Source organism: Phoca vitulina, unplaced genomic scaffold (genome assembly GCF_004348235.1).
Source record: "Phoca vitulina isolate PV1807 unplaced genomic scaffold, GSC_HSeal_1.0 scaffold55, whole genome shotgun sequence".
Lineage (NCBI taxonomy): Eukaryota > Metazoa > Chordata > Mammalia > Carnivora > Phocidae > Phoca > Phoca vitulina.
This window is the reverse complement of record NW_022589758.1, coordinates 2905306-2921571: the sequence shown is the minus strand read 5'-3', so window position 1 is coordinate 2921571 and position 16266 is coordinate 2905306. Positions and strand designations below refer to the sequence as shown.

The 16266-nt window shown below is 43.0% G+C and overlaps 1 long non-coding RNA gene across 1 annotated transcript in view; it reads left to right on the top strand.

The window, feature by feature from the left end:
• The first annotated feature begins 2313 nt into the window (after nt 1–2313).
• The window catches only part of LOC116622903, a 78832-nt gene continuing 64879 nt past the window's right edge, over nt 2314–16266 (top strand). The window contains exon 1 of the long non-coding RNA XR_004297636.1: nt 2314–2377. This is a non-coding gene — a long non-coding RNA (uncharacterized LOC116622903). The remainder of the gene's footprint in view (nt 2378–16266) is intronic.

Genomic DNA, 16266 nt, shown 5'->3' with positions numbered 1-16266 from the left:
AGTTGTCTTATGCCAGTTGGATATTATATAGGAATAGCGCCACCAGGGGCTAGTGCAGAACAGTGTAGGCCTAAGAGGTCTAGGCTATTCGTCATAGCAGATGAAGTTAGTGCACCCACCTACACCCCCAGGTACTTGCCATTCCAGTACCCACCAGTGCCAATGGCTTCTTAGTAGGAGTGGGTTTGTGCTTTAGCCCTGTGCAGGGCAGGCCAGAAGTGGCAGGGACCCAAGGCCCCTGGGAGCTACCCTCAACCAGTGATGAATAGGGTTGATGGATAAATGTCTCGGCTTCCCCATCTCTTGAGACGCCTGTTCAATATTATCTCCCTGAGATCCTCAGTAGGATTAAGCCCCTTTTGCTCATAGTAATGAGCTGCTCATGAATGCATTCTATATTGGCTTCCTTCCCTTTTCTCTTTCATCTTCCCACTCCTCTACCAGACCTTCCTAGGATCACCTCCCAAATTAGCTACTCCCATTCAAATCCCTGTCTCAGTGCTTGCTTCTGGAGGATCCCCACCTGAGGCATAGGCAAGAAAAGTAATAGAAAGCTGAAGAAGACATAAAGCATATCAGCAGTAGAAACTGGACTTCAGTATGTAGAAACCAGGTGTTGCTTTACATAACTTACTCTCTCTCAGGAATTTCAGTGAAGGATTTTGAGAATAGTAGTAAGAGACATATACGCTAAGTTCAGAAATGATCTTGCTTAGTCTACGGCCATACCACCCTGAACGCGCCCGATCTCGTCAGAAATGATCTTGCTTAGATCAATGGACTGAGAGATAACGTTAGGCATCAAAGTTCTTCACAAGAGCACTACAGTTGTTGGGCAGTCTTGCTCGCTTGTGGTAGTTGCTGAGACTTTTTTTTTTTTTTGAGACATTCTTGATTACTGTGCGAGAGAGAGAGAGAGAGAGAAAGAGACTTCTATATGCATAAATTGAAATTTGGAGCCGGGGAGTGGAGAGATCATCCATTTAAGATGAAGAGGAGACAATCCCATGGGCACACAGGAGAGAGAGGAAGAGAGTAAGGAGATGGGAGAGGTCCTGGCACTCTTTTTTTTTTTTTTTTAAGATTTTATTTATTTATTTGAGAGAGAGAGAATGAGAGAGAGCAAGTACACGAGAGGGGGGAGGGTCAGAGGGAGAAGCAGACTCCCTGCCGAGCAGGGAGCCCGATGCGGGACTCGATCCAGGGACTCCAGGATCATGACCTGAGCCGAAGGCAGTCGCTTAACCAACTGAGCCACCCAGGCGCCCCAGAGGTCCTGGCACTCTTATGTATGACCTCTCCCTGCAAGCTATTCAACCTTGAAAACGTTATATTAAAACACAAAATGCTTGAGATGAGTGGGTTCCTTGTGGCAAGTGGTGGTGAAGGGACCATGCATCTAGGGACACTTGGGACGGATCAGAGATGGTATAGCTGAACATCAGAGCCTGGACACAGAAGGGCAACTGTGGGAATAAGCAGAAAGCACTGGGAGAATTTAGGGCTGTCCAGGCAATGACATTGGCTGGGGTCTGTGCCCCTTTCTCTCTGGTCTCCTGGGTGTCACGGGGCCACAGCTGGCATCTTTGAGATGAGTTGAGCATCAGAAAGGGAAACTGAGGAGGTGGTAGGAGTTCCTCAAAACTTTTCCAAAAAGCCTTTAGAATTTTTCTTTTGAGTCAGTTAAGCATTGTTCCTTCCTGGAACAGATAATTGGTTTAAATGGTTTTTGGAATTTCCTCTGGCTTGATTTATGACTCTGTGAAAGGAACCTAAAATTGTGCAGTTGTTGGTTACTTGAAAGTTTTTATTGAAAAATTCTAAAAAAGAGGTTTTAGCCGACTCGGTGTTCTGTTTTTAGCATTTCATCCAGCAACTGTCTAACTCTATTTTATCTTCTGTATAATTGTTAAATATTCATTTTCTGCCCGTATCTGAAATTCATGAGTCATATTCTTTTCTTCTGCATTTTCCCTGATTGATCCTTATTTTCAGCCTGAAGAGTCTCCTTCTTTCTTGTTTTTAATTTCCCAAGTGCTTTCTTAGGACTCAAGTTTTATCCACCCCCGACATCCTAGCAATTTCCGTGGGTCCTCTAAGATCCTGGTTATAGGACTCCACGGTGTTCCCGGTGGGCACGGTCGTCCTCCGTCACCGCAGTTCCGCTCTCCGTGCTGTCACTCAGCGACTGCCCACTACGCCTTCCGCAAGCAGATGCTCCTCCTTCTGACGCATCCTTGGAGCGTTCTTACAGCCTGACGCTGCGTCACGGCGCCTACGCCTGCGTCACTCACCCCACTGCCTTTCGTGATGCAGGCTTCGTGACGCAGGCGCAGTGTCAGTCCCCTCATCCCATCTCATCGCAAGAAGCGGAAGGGTGAGTACAGTAAGGATGTTTTGAGAGAGAGGCCGCATTCACGTAGCTTTTGTTATAGTACATTGTTATAATTGTTCGATTTTATTCGTTATTATTTGTTATTTGTTATCAGTTATTACTGTTCTTATCTTACTGGGCCTGATTGATAAATTAAACTCTATCCTATGTATGTATAGGACAAAACATAGTATATACAGGGTTGGGCACTCTCCATGGTTTCAGGCACCCCTGCGGGGCGGGGGCTCTTGGCACGTATGCGCCACGAGTAAGGAGGACTACTGTATTTCTGTTTGATTTGATTCTGGACTCCGAGAAAAAGCATTTCTGTTCAGAGATGTGGAGATTTCCTGATGCTGCTTCATCGCTGGTTTTCGCCTGACACAGAGTACGCAAAGTCCTAAGTGCTCGTCCCGAGGACCCCCGTGCCCCTCCCCCATGGCTGGAGAGAGCAGGCTTTTCTCAGAGCACCCTCCATCTGTGCCCTCTCTCAGTCCTGGTTGCGGGCTGCCTCAGAGCTTGAGCTGGGATGTAGAGAAGGAGAAAAAAAAGAAAAAAACCTGAGAACTCACTTGCACGTCGTCCCTTAAGATCTGGGTTCCTTACCCAGCCCCGTTGCTCTTTATCCACTGTAGTAGGTGGACTAATGCCCCCCTCCCCCATGTCCATGTTCAAAGACCTGGAACCTGTGAATATGTTACCTCACGTGGCAAAAAGGATTTTGCAAACTCGATTAAGTGAATGATCTTGTGATGGGAGAGATTATCCTGGATTATCTGGGTGGGTCTAATGTGATCACCAGGGCCCTTGTAAGAGGGAGGTAGGAAGAGTGCGAGTCAGAGGAGATGTGATGACAGAAGCAAAAGTCAGAGTGATGTGAAGAAGGGACCCTGAGCCAGGGAGTTTGGGCAGCATCTAGAAAGTGGAAAGGGAAGGAAATAGATTCTCCTCTAGAGCTTCCAGAAGGAACACAGCCTTGCAGACCCATTTTAGGTTTCTGACCTCTAAGACTATACAATAATGTATTTTATTTTGAACCACTAGATTTGTGATAATTTGTTTCAGCAGCAAAAGCAAACTAATATATCCATCTTGCTACCAGAGCCTCTGGTAGTTGCTTTATATATCATGTCTAGGATTTTTTGTTGTTGTTGTTAAAATCAAAGGGAGAGATGGCGTGGAGTGTCCTTACTACATCTTGAGTAGAACCAGAGTCCATTATTCTTAATTTTCAAAGTGTTATGACTTTGGACAGTAGGAGCTAACTTCTGTGTCCTGTAGCCCCCACCTATTAAACTTTGAAAACTTCCCTACTTTCTGATTTAACATGATGTCTTGTCCCTTTCCTGTTTCAGACCTCGAACAGCCATTTCTCTGAGGAAAATGTTTAAATTAGTGAAAAAAATGTACGTTAAAATGTGTTCTCAGATTCTTAAAAAATCATCATTGAAGCCCAGCACAGTCCTGGTTCTCTTCTCCTTTTAACCACAGGGCAATGTGGGGCTCCACCATCCACATCACTGACCCACCAGCTTGGAGACACCTCCCTCTACTTAGGTACCAGCTGAGGGAGTTCTGGGGTTTTTCCCTCAACAGCCATCCATTCCCTACCCCAGGTGCATGCATACTCTGTGAGGCTCAGTGAAAGCTCAGTTGGGCAGAAGTACCCAGGGTGAGAGACAGGGACAAAGCCTATCCCCAGGTTCCCAGCATCCCTCTGACCCAGCACAATGCTTCGCCTGCAGAAAGGGCTAAATGCACAGGTATCTAATCAAAGCTAACAGTTCACAACCAGCAATTCAAAAATACACAGATGTTGCAGAGTGGAGCTTGAGGATGAGTGCAGTTAAGTAAACAAAGAGGTTTGAATGAGCAGATGCCATTCAACAATCATGGTAAACACACAGCTCCTACAACGCAGCTCTCTGGCTGCAGACCCTGCCCAGTGAGCTGTTATCAAGTCTGTGTAGTGGGAGATGCAAGGAATAATGGGAACTGGTTTAGCATTGGGAGGCAGTCTTTTTCATATTCTGTGGTGTGGGGTGCAGAATTTGTCTTGGGGAAAGACTACTCTTGTTTAGGAAGACATTTTGAGGGGCTTTTTGGTTATGCAAATCAAAGACCTCGAGGTGGGTCTGGTGTGAGAGGTTGAGAAAATGGGGAACTAGATTACCCCTTAGAAGTCTGTCTCATTAAGGAAAGGCATGTGTCCATGAAAAGCAATTTTTTTTTTTGGTCTGAAAGAATTTTTTGTGAAACGTGAGTCCTTAGGGGGCTGAAACTAGGGATGAGGGGAGATGGGAAAAGATGTTAGGTTCTTTTTTTTTTTTTTTTAAGAGTTTATTTATTTACTTGAGAGAGAGAGCATGAGTCGAGGGGAGGAGTAGAAGGAGAGGGAGAAGCAGACCCACACTGAGCCGGGAGTCCAATGCGGGGCTTGATCCCAGGACCCCAGGATCACGACCCGAGCCACCCAGGTGCCCCAGATATTGTGTTCTTTTTTTTTTTTTTTTTTTAAAGATTTTATTTATTTGAGAGAGAGAGACACAGCAAGAGAGGGAACACAAGCAGGGGGAGTGGGAGAGGGAGAAGCAGGTTTCCCGCCGAGCAGGGAGCCTGATGCGGGGCTCGATCCCAGGACACTAGGATCATGACCTGAGCCGAAGGCAGACGCTTAACGACTGAGCCACCCAGGCGCCCCCAGATATTGTGTTCTGAGGAGGTAGAAGTATGAAGGCAGTTCAGAGTGACAGGCAGGACATATAAACATTCCCTCAGAATATTCAGAAACATTCTGGACATATCTGGATCTCCAGTGATGGAAAAGTGCTAAATTCTCCAGCCCCGGCATGCTCTCTATATAAAGGTGGAGGAAGAATATGGTGATGGAGGAATAATGGTAGCATCTAGCTCAGTGCTGTCGAAGAGAAATATAATGTGAGTTACATATGTATTTTTTACGTTTTCTATTATTCCCATTAAAAAAAGTAAAAAGAAACAGGTGAAATAAAATTTAGTACTATATTTTATTTAGCCCAATATATCCAAATGATTATATCACCATTTAATGAACATAAAATATTACTAATAAGACATTTTACATTTTTCTTATATTAAATCTTTGAAATCCAGTTTATGTTTTACTTTTTTTTTTTTTTAAAGATTTTATTTATTTATTTAATTGACAGAGAGAGAGACAGCGAGAGAGGGAACACAAGCAGGGGGAGTGGGAGAGGGAGAAGCAGGCTTCCCGCGGAGCAGGGAGCCCGATGCGGGGCTCGATCCCAGGACCCTGGGATCATGACCTGAGCCGAAGGCAGTCGCTTAACCGACTGAGCCACCCAGGCGCCCCAAAGTTTATGTTTTACATTTAAAGCACATTTCAACCCAGACTAGCCCCATTTAAAGTGCTTAATAGCCTTATGTGGTTAATGGCTACCATAGTGGACAGCACAGTTCTAACTTTTTATACTCTGTGATTACTAATTTCAAAGCCTTAAAAAAAAAAAAAACCAGAACTTGCTGTAAGAGTCTGCTTATCTCGGCAACTACATTTACCTTTGCCATAAAAACAAAAACAAAAATCTATTATAGCAAACACAGTCTCTTTATTTCAGAAGACTGTCTTTACAAAAGGCTCATGAACTGCTTATGGCCATGGGTGACTTCTGAGTGGGTGGACAGAATTAAGTCCATAGATGAAAAATAGATTGATGTAATCATGAGTGAATTGAAAAATAAAAATATTACAGCCACATCAGTATGATGGTTACTTAGGTGATAAGTCTCTGCAGGAGCTAGCTTAAAAATGCACCTCCTACTTAATTCATTTTCAGGAGTCTTCTGAGAAAATGCCATGTTGTAAGAAAGGAGGTATTGATTTATTGGAATGAAAGGAAAAAGTGCTTTTTTCGTTGATTAGAATGGCTGTATGACTCACCAGCTTCTTTGTCTCTGCTGTTTATATAACCCAAGCATCCCAGCCACACCAACCTGGAGTTTGACTAGGTCAGAGCAACAGTGACAAAACTTACACACCTTATATAATTCGAAATCCATGAATATTCTAATAGGAACATTATTTCTGTTTAGTAGCTAACGTGGCTGTGCCATGTGAAAATAGGATCAACTCAATATGAAATTCACTTGGTCATGCAGCTTTGGAATTATGAGATTCTTGAATTAAAATCATGGATGAATTATTCACATTTCACACATAAAGTTGGACTTCATTAATCTTTTCACACTGCAACATTACAAATCTACTTAATACAAACTGGCAGAAAATGAGCACACACTTATAGTCCCAGGCTCTGCTTCTACCTCCAGCACTCTGTTGGAACTCTGGTCTCTCAGATTCCTTTCAGATGGTCTTGGGAGTCTCAAAAGAGGTATCTCATGAAGACTCCAAAAACTAATTCCATTGGCTGCCCTGTGGCACCCATGTTATTTATTTATTTATTTATTTAATGGATTTTTTTTTTTTTTTTTTTTAAGATTTTATTTATTTGCGAGAGAGACAATGAGAGACAGAGAGCATGAGAGGGAGGAGGGTCAGAGGGAGAAGCAGACTCCCCGCTGAGCAGGGAGCCCGATGTGGGACTCGATCCCGGGACCCTGGGATCATGACCTGAGCTGAAGGCAGTCGCTTAACCAACTGAGCCACCCAGGCGCCCTATTTATTTATTTATTTAAAGTAATCTCTATGCCCAACATGCGGCTCAAACTCATGACCCTGAGATCAAGAGTTGCATGCTCTACTGACTGAGCCAGCCAGGTGCCCTGTGTGGCACCCATATTTATCTCCTCCCCTGCTCCAGACCTTTATAAGAAAGTCTCTTTACACTGTTAATGCCCAAGATGGCAGCTGGTTCTCTGTTGGTGGTTTCCAGAGATGAGACCAGAGCTGATGTTTGTCCTGAAGCTGCACAAGTCCCATGCGGAGGGCACTGATGTCTGCTTGCAAGGCACAGTGTCCCTTTGCTGCAAGAGCCATGGGCAGTGGGTTCTGTTGCCCATGAATGGAACTGCCACAGTCGACACCTGGTGGTTCAGTTCTTTCGGGTTTTGCTGGCTTTTTTTGCTTCAGACTCCTGGTTCTGGGACTGTATCATCAATCCAGACAATCTGAAGACCTGTCTCTTTCTTTGACCTTGTCCACTCTTCTGGTGCCCAAATAATTCTTTATGATTCTCTTCCTTTAGACTGAGTTTCTTTGAAAATTATGCTTCCATAAATGCTCAAGGATTTTCTATTCCACTGTCCAAGCTCCTAAGTTAACCTGATTTCTGTGGTGAACAAAAATCTAGATTCAAGCTGAGTTCCCTGCTATACTTAAGGAGAATATTCTAAATTACATTTTTTTCCTCTATTTTGTCCACCTTAATATAGTGGTAAGTTACCCAATGAGTAGCATCCATCTCAATTTTATTTTTTTTAAAGATTTTATTTATTTATTTGATGGAGAGCAGGAGAGAGAGTGAGCGAAAGCACAAGCAGGGGGGGAGGCATGCTGGGCTCGATCCCAGGACCCTGAGATCATGACCTGAGCTGAAGGCAGACGCTTAACCGACTGAGTCACCCAGGAGCCCCTCAATTTTAATTTAATAATCAGCTCCTAGAAGAAGGTCTGGCGTGAAACAGATATTCAGTGGATATTTGTTGAGTAAATGAGAGTTTTTATTTGCAAGGAAATCTTCATTTTGAGAAGAAGACTGAGTCTTTTTTTTCTGGTATCCTAATCAGGGTCAAATTTCAACCTTTGTTCCTTTTGGCATTTGTATCTGATGTCTAAATAGGAAGAAGGCACAAGCCAACATAGCAGAATAGTTAGAATCAGACAAACCTAAAGCACCATAGTGATTGGACAAGTTAGTTAACCTTTTGAATTCTCTTTCCTTATTGTGTAAAGGGAAAAATATCTAAGCATAGAATTATGTGAGGATTAAATGAAGCAACAAATTTTTAGCATTATACCTGTCACATAATATTAGCTATTAAAAATATTATTGATATTTTTAGAGAAGGAAAAAGAATCCCAAGTGTTTGAACATCAGTTGAGTTTGTCACTGTTCTCTGAAACCACAAAACTTAAAATCTTATGCAAAGGCAGTAAAATGTTCCCCAAATTCAGTTCCCTTTATTTATACACACACACACACACACACACACACACACACACATATTTGGATAGGAATAATATTGCAGCAAAATAGTTTGTAGTTCATTGTATAGAGGGGTTGGTGTTTTCTTTGAGTCATTGATATTTCTGCTTATGTTATTATTACCTATCTGTCTTCTTGAGGACAGAGTCTTTTTAGTTTTCTTGATCTCTATGCCATGTGTGTGAATACAGTGCCAGGAACTTAATAAATGTCTGGGCAATGCATACAACAAGGCACTCCATTTCTGAGATACTGTTTTGCCTATTAATTGTAGATGAGGAACAAATAGAAGTCACTGCAAACTTACTGTTCAGGAGAAACAATAGTTTGGCGGTTGTACTATATAAAAACTGCTCAGCAATAAAGTTTGTGTTATTTTTCAAAGATAGTTACACTAATATTTGAGTGTCAAAAAGCTACATTTTAAAAAGATTTTATTTATTTGCTTTTAAAGATTTATTTATTTTAGAGAGGGGGGAGGGGCAGAGGGAGAGGGAGAGACCATCTCAAGGAGACTCCCAGCTGAGCAAGGAGCCCGATGCTGGGCTCGATCCCACGACCCTGAGATCACGACCTGAGCTGAAACCAAGAGACGGACGCCCAACCAACTGAGCCACCCAGGCACCCCACTTAAGATTTTTTTTTAAGATTTTATTTATTTATTTGATGGGGTGGGGAGAGAAAGTGAGAGAGAGAGAAAGAGAGAAAAAGAGAGAGAGAACACAAGCAGGGGGAGAGGCAGGCAGAGGGAGAAGCAGACTCCCTGCTGAGCAAGGAGCCTGATGCAGGACTCAAGCCCAGGACCCTGAGATCATGACCTGAGCCGAAGGCAGATGCTTAACTGACTGAGCCACCAGGTGCCCCCTCTGCCGCCCATTTAAGATTTTACTTTTAAGTAATCGCTGTACCAATGTGGGGCTCGTATTCACAACCCTGACATCAAGAGTCACATGCTCTACCAACTGAGCCAGCCAGGCGCCTCCAAAAAGCTACATTTTTAAGTACATTATATATTAGAGTTAATATAACCAGAAGAACTCAAGTTATAGTTGTACCAGATTAATGTGATGGTTCAATAAATTTTCCAGATTGCCAGTCTCTCAAATACTTGACTAAGTGTACAACCCAGTACCTATTCTTGACTTTCCCTTAGATGCAAAGCTATTTTGAAGGTAGAGAAATATTGTTTGGACCGAATCCAGTGTGAATAAATTTTGTTTTATTCTTCAGACAAATATTACAATTTAAGAAAGTGTAGAAATAGCATAGAATAGAAAGCACAAAATAACAGGTTAGAAATAAACCCAAATAATGGTGTTTCTGCCATAATATAACATATGTTCTTGAAATACCTTACATTCTATGAAACCAGACATTAAAAATTAGACAGTTTGGGGCGCCTGGGTGGCTCAGTCGTTATGCGTCTGCCTTCGGCTCAGGTCATGATCCCGGGGTCCTGGGATCGAGGCCCACATCGGGCTCCCTGCTCGGCGGGAAGCCTGCTTCTCCGTCTCCCACTCCCCCTGCTTGTGTTCCCTCTCTCGCTGTGTCTCTCTCTGTCCTATAAATAAATAAATAAAATCTTTAAAACAAACAAACAAAAAATTAGACAGTTTAGGGAAAAATAGGGAGGGAAAAGATTATAATATTTAGCCATAGTCTACAACAGCCGATAGTACCCAGCCAGAGAGAATTATGGAGAGAGGCAAAAGGATCACATAAACATATAATTACTTAAATCTTTGTGGCATATTATCTTTAATAAAACTAGCTTGGTCCTAATCAAATATTTGACGGCTTATTGTTCATGCCATTCTTCTTACCTCTAATAATATATATAATGAAATGGACTTTTTCTTCATGGCATTGCAGCCAATGCAACATGGGCGGGGTGGAGGAGGGATAAAGAGAACTCCTAGAACCAAATTGCTCATGCACATTTTTCCCTCACTGTGAATGTGTGTTTGTGTGTGTGTATATATATATATATATATTTTTTTTTTTAATTTCAGCTTTATTGTGGTATAATTAGCAACCAAAATTGTAATATGCATTTTTTTTCTTTTTGCTGGGGGCACATGCCCAAGTTCATCTTATTTGAAATGCAAGCATAGGGAAGAACTTCAAGGAGACTGGAAGCAATTTCAGATGTTTTTGTGAAATCAGCCATTTCAGAAAGTTCATGTGGACTTTTCATCTTGAGATGAGGGAATGAGGAAGTGTGTTTTCTTGAGGAAAACAGACAGAATGGTTTTATATTTAATAAAAAACAGTTTTAAGAAAAGACAATAGTGAGCATAGTTTCAATCTGAGGTGGTGTTCAAAAGATCAAATAACCTTTTCGGTACCTTGCTGTTGTATTGGGTGGCATTGGCAACTCCAAAGGAGTATGAGCCTGTGAGGATGGGCCACAGCCTCAGGGACCAGATGGGCATTGGGCATCTGTCCACTGGGTGCCAGCACTGCTGAATGGAGTGGCATCTTCTCAGCGGAGGACTGGGCCTGCTCTGTCTGGGAGGACACATAAAGATGGGCACTGGTATATGGGAATTGTGGTGGGCTGGCTGGAAGGCCACTGGGTACCAAGTGCCTAGGCAACACCCACTTGGGGCTCTCCAGCCCTGGGTGGTTCAGTCAGTGTGGGAGGGAGGACTCAACAGGCCTGGGGTAGCAGTTATTTACCAATGGGCAGGGGAGCATTTCTGAATTTAACAACCTGGTTTCAAGATCTTCCTAGTAAAATTGGTTTTTTGATGAAATTTCTGATTTCTTTAGGGAGATATCAATTAGGACAACGAACAAAGAACTTGATAAATAGGAGGGCAAGGGGATTATAGGTCAGGGGCTAATACAGAGTTAATCACAGAGGTAGAGCCCCAAACATTTCCTGCAGATGGCAACTTCCTCCAGTGCTTCTCATAGTCCCTTAATCCTTGAATTAGTGTAAATTGGTTTCTTTCGTTCTTTTCATTTCTTTTCTTTGTTGACAGTTTGACATACCTCCTCACTCCCAAGTTGCTTTGCTCCTACAGAAGATTAAAATTCTCTCCCAGAGAGCAAAAATGCCCACTAACCAAGATGAATTGTAGTTGCAAGCACAAGTGTGTCTCATTTAGTGTTAGCCTTGGGGGGGGGGGGTGCACGAAAAATTGTCTGCAAAATTAATTTATGTAAAGAGATAAATTTCTTGCAGCTGATTATGTTTTCAGAGATAACACTTTGGAAAATGACATCATGATTCCGTGAATGCTCAGTAAAAGATATTTTGCTCCAAACAAAATGTACTGCTGCAAAGAGCTCCTAGTTCAGACAGGCAATGAAAAGTAGTGCTTCTTATCGTACACTGTGAAATTGGCTAATTTATATGGTGGAATGGATTTGGAGTTGAGCTTTCCAAGTCTTTTTTTTTTTTTTGACGTAGAATTATCTGCCCCCTGAAGTTTCTATCAGCCGAGCAATTATTTATGTTGGCAAGACATCACAGTTCAACTCAGCTCTAAGCTTCATGCCATGATGTAGGACCTACAAATGAGCCCTAGACTGAGAGCCATAACCCTCGACTTCTAGGCCCAGCTCAGCCACCAGGTAATTGTGGGTGTTTGTGGCCTTTGTGTTTCAGTATGCATTCAAATGGCCTTGTACACCTAGTACACTTGCTCTCTTGACCTGCCTGGGCTTTTCTAATTTTATAGGATGGGATTTCCAAGTTAAAAGTCTGCAAAATATTTCATGTAGGAAATCACCACATACATGTTCTTCGGTGTTGATGGGGGAGATTAGCATGTCTCAAACATGCCAGCCTTATCAAATTCAATTTCCTTTCGGTATCTACAGAGATCCGAGGTGGTAGGGAATCATAAAAATTCAGTGGATATACATTTAAATGTCCATTTATTGGAACATTATGGGCCCCAATACTGTGGCTGCAGAATATTTCACTACTACTACAGAGTTAGCGAAACAATTCTTTTCAAATTAAATTGATGTTGATGAACCTAAATAGTAATTTATAACTCAAGAGCAAGAACAATAGCAATAAAAAATCTCACCGACCTTGAGACACTCTGATAATATACCAAAACAAAGTATCCTTCCTCAAAGTTGGGGGCATGTCATCAGCATGTGCAGAGGGGTTTTCTGTGTTCTTGGGGTGGGGACAAAGCCTGTATAGGAGAGGTTTCAAGTTGCCACGAAAGTCAGGTAAAGGATGAGTATTAGGGTATGAACACCAGATTTTTTAAAAAAGATTTTATTTGGGGCACCTGGGTGGCTCAGTCGTTAAGCATCTGCCTTCGGCTCAGGTCATGATCCCAGGGTCCTGGGAGAGCCCCACATCGGGCTGCCTGCCGCAGGAGGCCTGCTTCTCCCTCTCCCATTCCCCCCTGCTTGTGTTCCCTCTCTCACTGTGTCTCTTTCTGTCAAATAAATAAATAAAACCTTTAAAAAAAAAAGATTTTATTTATTTATTTGAGAGAGAGCGAGAGAGCATGAGAGAGAGCAAGCAAGCATGAGTGCACGAGCAGAGGGAGAGGGAGAAACAGACTCCCTGCCTGCTGAGCAGGGAACCCGATGTGGGGCTTGATCTCGGGACTCTGGGATCATGACCTGAGCCAAAGACAGACACTTAGACACTTAACCCACTGAGCCACCCAGGCACCCCTGAACATCAGATTTTTTTTTTTTTTTAAGATTTATTTATTTTTTAGAGATGGAGATAGAGAGAAGGGGGGAGGAGCAGAGGGAGAGGGATAGAGAGAATCTCAAATAGACTCCGTGCTGAGCATGGAGCCTGATGCCAAAAACCAAGAGGCAGAAGCTTAACCAGCTGAGCCACCCAGGCGCCCCTCCCCCTGTCTTTCTATCTTGCCTGCCCTACAAAGCCCAGGCTAGGATAAATGCAGCCCTTATTCTCTGCATCCATCCACCGGGGTTGTTGAGGGTTTCTGAAGAAAACTATCTAACTCTGCAGATTAGCACCACAAAGGGACCACTAGAATACCAGCAGTAAGGCCTCAAGGCCCACTCCACCTCACTACAGTGTTGGTTAAAAAGGCATAATTTCAGGGGCGCCTGGGTTGCTCAGTCGTTGAGTGTCTGCCTTCGGCTCGGGTCATGGTCCCAAGTCCTGGGATCGAGCCCCACATCGGGCTCCCTGCTCCTCGGGAAGCCTGCTTCTCCCTCTCCCACTCCCCCTGCTTGTGTTCCTTCTCTTGCTGTGTCTCTCTCTGTCAAATAAATAAAATCTTAAAAAAAAAAAACGGCATAATTTCAGAGGTGAACTGGAAATAAGAAAGGGAAGTCACCACCAGCTGCCAGAAAGAAAGAAAGAGGAAACTCAAAGCATTCACACTGATGTTCTGGTGGCCCAAAAGGCTGCATGTAAACCCATTTATAGGGGCTAAAGCTTAACATCCACAATTTAGAAAAAGATCCAGGTTCCTATGCCATTGTTGCCATCACAAAGAATGTAGATAGCCCTATGCTAGGGCCACAGAAGGCTAGGACTGTCCCCCCAAGAGAGGTGTCCTTGGCTCTGTGTGAGGTGGGGAGCTGGAATTGGAATGGTAGACTAAAGCTGTCCACCAGGAAAGGCTGCCCTAATGTGTAAGAGTAATTAGAAGCCTCTGCCCATGGGTCTAGGAAAGAAGCAGTCTTGTCCCAGGTGTGGTCTGGGGTGAGGAAGAATAAGTCTCCTGGAGAAATTAAAACCCTAAACCTGTATCATAAAGGTGTGGAGCCTGAATTTATAGTCTCAACATGGTGTGGGAATCCCTGGCCAAAGAATTAATGTAAGCCCAGGGGCACCTGGGTGGCTCAGTCATGAAGCGTCTGCCTTAGGCTCAGGTCATGATCCCAGGGTCCTGGGATCGAGCCCCGCATCGGGCTCCCTGCTCAGCGAGAAGCCTGCTTCTCCCTCTCCCACTCCCCCCACTTGTGTTCTCTCTCTCGCTGTGTCTCTCTCTGTCAAATAAATTAAAAAAAAAAAAAAAAAACTTAAAAAAAAAATTAATGTAAGCCCAGCAGTAGCCAATGCTGTAAGGCAAGTAAAATAAAAAAGAGGCACAGCTTTTATAAAGGCAAAATAAAACTTACTACTTGTAGGTTTCAAGATCGTGGATCTAGAAAACCCAAAAGAACCCTCAAACTTTTAAGATTAATAGGTAAATTTAGTGAGATCACTATATATGTATATGCAAAAACAAAAAAAGTAAACAAAACTAAAATCTTTGTCTCATGCCTCAAGCCCACTGTCCACCCCATCACTCAACAATGATTTTGTCTTGTACTGCATAGGGAAAAATGAGGCTCTGAGTTTTGAGCTCCCACAAGTTTCCTGATTTCATGACCTCAAACTTTCCTTTCAGCCCTACCCTTGCCTTCTTTCTATATTCATAAGGGATACCCCTTTCCTTTTTCCTTTTATAAACAAACACTTGTCTCTGTGCTTTTAAGTCCCTTCCCTCCCTTCTCCGCTGGAATGAAGTTACGGCTTTTTCCACTATTTCTTTGTCTTATGGGGTCAACCTGGCTCCTTCCCTGTAGCCTTTAAAGATTCTCAAATTGCTGTTATCTTAAAAAAAACTGTAACAAGCCTTGGCAGACCACCCCCCATCATCTCTAGCTATCACATTTTCAAAAGAACAGATGAAACCTGCTGTATCCCTTTCCGACTTTTTAAAAGACTCTTATTTCAATCAGATTTCCCTTCCTATTACTGCACTGAAGTGGTTTTTATTTATTTTTTTAAATCAAAGTGACCAAATGGCCTTCTTGACTGCTCAATCCAATGGACACTTTCCAGTCCTCTGGCAGCCACCACCAGATTGCTCATTTACCTTACCTACACTTTGACTATGAACTTCTGGGTGTTCGTATAGATCTGATTAGTTCCTTGACTCTGTCCCTTATACTTACCCAGTCTTGCCTCAGGTCCTGTGGTCCTAGCCGAGGGTTGTCTACATTCCTCATGATGGGAACAAGGGCTTAGGAATTTGGATATTTTACTAGGTGAAAGTGTGGAGTCAGGGCAGGCAAAGGTCTGAGATATAACATAGGAATTAGAACAAGACTATGGCACTGTCACTGGGACAGCCTCTGGAGGCAAAGGGGTTTTCTCTGGCTCTTATTATTCACTGATGAATGTATGCGTCCCAGGAGGTAGGAAGTAATTGTAACACACAGGTCACTGGACTTTCCAGCTGTAACCACTGCAGATGGGTGATTGATGATTGATTTGGGGTTGGGACATTTTACAGCCCACAGGGAAGGGAGGGGAGATGGGTGCAAATGATTAAGACTGGATTTCTTGCCGGCCAGGAGGAACTAGGGCTCAGAGTCCAATTTAGGTTGGCTTAAAGACAATAAAGAGATGTGAGCTTTCTTGCACAGTTAAGTTTGTTAGCTGAGATCCACACCTGTTTCCTATTAAAAATGTCCACTAATTGGTAGCCTTTAGTGTAGGGAATATCCATAATTATCTAGTTCCCTGAATCTGGCAGACTGTGGGACTCAGCTGTTGAACCAGAAATGGTCTGATGCACAGATTTCCATGATGGGTATGACTACTTCCTACTGCAGAGCAAGCAGAGAGATAAAGATAGTTGTGCTAAAGAGGTGAACTTGTAGGGTTATATGACCTAAAGAAGGGGACTTGAGGGACTCATGATTTTGCAATGGGTAGAGGCTGAGAAAGAAAGACATTTGGTTATTAGAAGCCCTGAAATAACA